Genomic DNA, 6,000 nt, shown 5'->3' with positions numbered 1-6,000 from the left:
GAATTAAGTCCAATCTTTCCTGCCACCAGACATCCACACAGATACATTTCAATAGGAGGCTTAATCCTTTAAAACCTGAACAAACTGGCTTGATTTATTTCAAAATCATGGGATGAAGGCCATGAGCAACTTAAAAATAAATGAGCAAAATTAAAAAGAAATTAATTTAAAGTTACAATAATATTATCTGAAAAGTAGTTTTTAATGAAAAAGAGGGCACTACCAGAGACAAATGCTTAAAAATTAAAATAACTCTGTAACATAATTTAAAATATCTAATTATAATGATTAAAATGATATATTTCTGGACATTTAAAAAAAAAACTAAATCAACTATTTTTCAGGAATCTCTAGAAGATTTCTCGCAAAGTTGCTGATAGATTTTCTCCCTATGTTTTCTGAAAAATTAAAAACATCAAAGGCATTTGAATGCAGGACAAAAATGTTATGTCAATCCAGGTTTCAAGGGGGTTAATGTAGGATCATATAGGAGTGTTTTGGAAACAAAATCAGCCTGTAAATTTCATATCAGTAACAACGTTACAGGCGAAGTGCAATCTGAGCCGAGAGGCAAATAAATCCAAACCAATAAATTACATGAGTCATTATACACATGCCAGGCAATAATGGAGGCATGTAAACAGATCGTTATGTTAATGGATGAACATGTTCTGTAGGTTGGCATATTAAAATGTAAATGGGGTCATGATGAAGCTGATGTGATGGATGGAGAGAAAAAGAAAGACAAGAGCCACAGAGAAAGAGAGGAGGAATACAATATGATGTTATATTAACATATTGTGACTGGAGGGGTAATTATTATAATGGCAACAATATATATAACAAAAATGGTAAATAATCTGCTTCTAGCTTCTTAAATAGATTAGACTTTAAATGTCTTTAGGTTTTGGACGTTTGGTGACACAAAACTATTTGGAAACGTGAAGCGGCTGGCTGTTTCCCCTATTTCCAGTCTGTGAGCTAGGCTAAGCTAACTTCAGCTAACTTAATATTCACCGACAGACATGCAGTGGTGGAATGACACTAAGTACATTTACTCATGTACTGTGCTTATGTACAATTTTGATAAAAATATTCTTGAGTGCTTCCATTTTCTGCTACTTTATGCTTCTGTTACACATTTCTTAGGGAAATATTGTACTTTTTACATACTGTAAAGCTTCAATTGACCGCCCAGGCTATTATTTGCTTAAATTATTGACCTCAACAGGCTTAAATTTGGGACAGACTTCTGCATGAGACAGACTTCAATTTCCTTTCACACAAAACTACTGCTCAGCAAAGATGGAAAATACAATCAAATTATTTATTTAACACTTTAAAGCCTGGGCATTTTTTCTTTTTTCTTAAAATAAATGAATAAAGAAATTAGCATAAAAAGTAGAAATGTCCCAAGTACAAGAAAATGACCTTAAAATTTGCCAAAAATAAATAAATAAACTACAAAAAGAGAACGTAAAACATGAAAAAAAGCAAGAAACTACCTGAAAAAATCTTAGTATATATATATATATATATATATATATATATATATATATATATATATATATATATATATATATATATATATATATCAAATTATATAGATACATATAGAGATGTAGATATACACAGTGTTTTTGGTTGTTTTTTGTTTGCAGATCTGTGTACACGAGGACCATCTCACAATGTTATACAAACTAATTTTTTAAAAACACAAGGAAAGAAAAACCCAAGAAATACTCAACTCTACTCTCATTCAGAAAACAAATTGCTGAACTTTTCCTTTAATGACATTCAGTTAAATGTTGGAGACTATTTATGTTAGTTTTATCTCGTGGCTGCTGCAGGTGAAGTGCTGCCAGAGAATCTCAGGCTGTACTCCGAGCTCCGAGCTTCGTTTCATTGGCGTGCAGCTAAGATAGTTTACAAAACGTCCCCCGAGGCTGCTGCTGTCTGCAATAAAACAGGGATCAAAGATGGATCACGTCAGATCAGGTAATCTCGGAGCGCGAGTGAAAGGGGTTAAGAGAATTTGTGCTGATCCACCACAGAAATCCTGCAGTTCCTCCGAGGTGGACAGTAAAACACTTAATCACTATCAGAGGCTCTGGGCAGGAGCCAGCAGCACACAGCAGGAGTGTGTGTGAATGTGTGTGTGCGCATTTAGCCAATTTAACTATAAATTACAGCTCCGGTCACGGAGATAATGACCACAAAGAACTCACACAAAGTTCAAAGCGAGAAGCAGATATAGAAAAATAAAAGTCATTTGATGTAGTGTGCAGTAAAACTGGCCTCTAAAAACAAGACTGACAGTTCAGATGTTATCCGAATAATTTCCTAGAAAGACATGTAACTGCAGTCTTTAGGAGAGTTCAGCAACATAGGGGACAGAGTTGGCTCACCTTAAAGCCGCCATGGGAGGTAGTAACGGGACAATGGCCAGGACAGGGACTACGTTTTGACGACACTGAAGCTTCAGCTCTCTCCTGTATATAGAATGAATGCTCGATCTACTATGGTTTTTATTTTACACACACACACACACACACACACACACACACACACACACACACACACACACACACATATATATAATTGTCTGCTGGCTGTAGCTTCATATTAACATACGAGAGAGTGGGATCAAATATCTAAATTTCTAATAATTTCCCCAAAATGCCAAGTTATTCCTTTCAGTGACACTGGTAGAAAATGTGCACACTGGGCAGTAGTAAATACATAAGAAATGCAGTATTTCCCACTTTCTCTGTTGGCCCTTTAAGAAAATCAACTTTGTGTATCTGAGCAAAAACTATTTAGTTCCATTCATCATATTCACTGTAAAAACAAGCTGGGCTTAAATAGATTATTGCAGCTCTGCTGACACAAACAGAAGTGATTGGCCCTGAGGCGAGGGCATCCTGAAACAGACACAAACACAGGCAGCACAGGTCCAAGGCCAGCAGTGAATGAGGTTGTGCATGTGGGTGGTATATTGTCTTATTTGTGTGGAGCTAATTGGCTGCAGGGCTTCAAATCTAAATGCTCCATTAGAGTCGTTTATCACGAGCACAAAAGCTCAAAGATACACAACATATAGCTTGCGTGTTCTTTATAAATAAACTGATCCACAGTCGTCTGAAAGAGAGAGCCTCAACTTTCTCACTCCAACACATCGACTCCATTAATTCAGACTGAGGCTTTAAATATCTGCCTTCTTTATGATTCCCTTTAGCTTTGTTCACTAAACCCATCAACAACACAAAAGACAGTGCTGAAAAGATGCCATGTGTTCAGCACATGAAAACAGAAAAAAGCAATAAGTAAAGAGAGAGCTATAAAAGCAAAACAGAAACACGTTTCACAATTTAATTATTATATAAGAGAACGCTTTACACAATAAGTGAACCACATAGAAAAAAATAACAATAAAACAAAATCAGCTCACAATTCTTCTGTTATTCTGTTTCATGGTAAATTGTTACAGTTATGATGTTAAAGCATAATATTTTCTGTAGTGTCTCTAAAGAAGGAGATGCTCTGAGTCAGGATCCCAGGAGGAGGAGAAGGACATGATGGAAGAAAATGTCGACACAAACATCCAAAAGCCAACTGATGACTTTTCTTTTCCAGACATGCTAGCTGTTCTACTCCAGCTGGATGTCTTAACAAGCACACTCATCCTGGTTTTTACCTAAGTCTATTCATATTTATCATCTGACAACCAAATCCAATAAATATATTTTTTCACTTATATCACAGCTGCGCAACATCCCGAGGCCATTAAGAGGCTTTTAAACAACAAAATCTAATGTGCATCTCAGATTTTCTGTGATAGTTTCCTAAAATGTTTTGTATGATGTGCAAAAATGACTACGAAGAGTAAAAAAAGACTACGAAGAGACTCAAAAACAACTACAAACAGCTTAGAAAGAGATGCAAAATGCGAATCAAAATGACTACAAAGTGATACAAACTACTACAAAATGACCCAAAAACAACTATTAGGATGCAAATTGACGAGAAAGACACACGAAATGACTACAAACAGATACAAGGAGGCATAAATGTCTCGTAACACAAATAAACTAGAGATGCAAAAGGAGAATCAAGATGATACAAAATGACTACCAAGAGATGGCAACAACTACAAAAACACACACAACCACAAAGAGATGCTAAACAACAAAAACATGATGGTAAAACATCCCTACAGAGAAGATAAAAAATAGCAAAATGACTAAAGAAGCAAAACAACACCAGACACAAAAGCGACTATAAGCAACATCTTCCAGAAACACAAAACTGCTGGAGATGCAAAACCATCAGAAAGAGATGCAAAATAAGATCCAAAATGACTACAAAGAGATGCAAAATAACTAAATACATTTTTTTGGGGGGGTCTGTTTCAGCCTGGGTCTTGGGGGAGGGTTCAGGAACCTTTTGACTTGTATACCCAGGGGTCTCGTTGTGTCACGCTCCATCCACGAGTGTGTGTTTGTGTTTCACTTCCAGGTGTGAAGCTCGCTACAGGTTTAAGTGTGACTGTTATGTGTCATCGCTCCATCTTTACTGACACAGATTCCCAAAAGACCACATGGAAACATGTCAGAAAGAAACATGGAGCAGAAAAAGCCCCCGACACACCGAGACGACCTCAAAGAGTCCTCTCACTAACCTGTTCAGAGCTGTTTGAAGAGGCAGCTTAATGTTAGCTTAGTGAGGTTTCAGTTAAAGTCAAACACCTTATGTACTGAATCACAGATCAACACTTAACTAGTAGAGGTAGTTCCACCACCATCACTCTCAATCTTAAAAACACTTTAACTTTTTTTTTTTTAATTTTATTTTAACTTCTAACTTCTATTTAACTATTTCTAATTTTGCTATTTTTCAGGTAATTTTCTTGTAATTTTTATTTTTTATTGTCTTACTAATTTGGGGGGGTAACTTCTTGTTAAGCTGCTCTTTGCCTTCTCCATATATTTGAATAAAATCAAACTAATTTGCTCACGTTTCAAGGGGTTAAAATGATTTTAGGATCAACAGTTGTGGTAATAAACAGTGATGGAATGTAACTAAGTACATTTATTGTATTATAGTACTGTACTTAACTTTTCTTTTTATGCCACTTTCTACTTTACTGCATTTATTTGACAGATTTACTTACTCAACAAATTAAAAAGAAAAAAGGTGAAAATTGTTTTTATAAAATCTGATGCTTTTCCTAAATTATTCTGCCCAACAGTTTATAGACTACAAGTCCAGCTGTAACTGTCCTCTCCGAAAATAATTGTAAGAAAGAAAAGCTGCTCGAAATCAAGCATTTTATGCTGCAGCACTCACAAAAACAGCCGTGAAATCCTGGAGGAACTCTGCATATAAGGTAAAATCGCAGAAGGGGGACAGCCAGCAGGATGGGACAATGAGCAGGACAGGTGACATTTTGACAGGGCTGATGTGCGACCCCCTGCATGAGATTGAAAAAGAAGCAGTTAGGAGCTATCTAGAGGAAGAACATTTTATTTGTTCAGTAGACTTTATCAGTTTAGATAACGACTGACCAACTGACCTGCTGTTATTACAGACATGTGAACTAACCACCGACATTTGGCCTGTTCATGGTCTCACAGCAGTGACCTGCTGCATGTATATGAGGGAAACACTGGAATCTATATTTAGAGTTATTTTGGCACTAAAGAGGATGTTTTTTTGGCCTAGCGGGGGTTCCCGTTGCCTGGCGACCTGCCAGGACTGTGCAAATATAGGGGAAACGCTGAACTGACCCCTGGGGGACACCAAGAGAGAAGGGGGGCTGGGAATTATGTGGATTCTCCCATTACAACAGAGAAAGATCTGTCAGACAGAAAAGAGCAAAACCAGGCAGGACCAGTGTCCGAAATACTGACACAGTTTTCACTGAGATTATAAGAATATAGTGGTCGACTTTATCAAATGAAGAATCATTAAATCGATTAAATCTTATTTATGTGGCAC

The 6,000-nt window shown here is 36.6% G+C and overlaps 1 long non-coding RNA gene across 2 annotated transcripts in view; it reads right to left on the bottom strand.

Annotated features, from left to right (window-relative positions):
* Positions 1–1,643: 1,643 nt before the first annotated feature.
* Positions 1,644–6,000, bottom strand: part of LOC148185849 (uncharacterized) — a 37,545-nt gene continuing 33,188 nt past the window's right edge. The window contains exon 3 of one of the 2 annotated variants that reach the window (XR_015775522.1): positions 1,644–1,956. This is a non-coding gene — a long non-coding RNA (uncharacterized LOC148185849). Of the gene's footprint in view, positions 1,957–3,358; positions 5,474–6,000 lie in introns of those variants that run through there. The other variant, XR_015775521.1, reaches the window with a different exon arrangement.

Source organism: Plectropomus leopardus, chromosome 22, assembly GCF_026936395.1.
Source record: "Plectropomus leopardus strain MGB_pleo_1.0 chromosome 22, ASM2693639v1, whole genome shotgun sequence".
In the NCBI taxonomy this organism is placed as follows: domain Eukaryota; kingdom Metazoa; phylum Chordata; class Actinopteri; order Perciformes; family Serranidae; genus Plectropomus; species Plectropomus leopardus.
The sequence above is the reverse complement of the archived record's forward strand: the minus strand, read 5'-3'. Positions and strand labels throughout refer to the sequence as shown.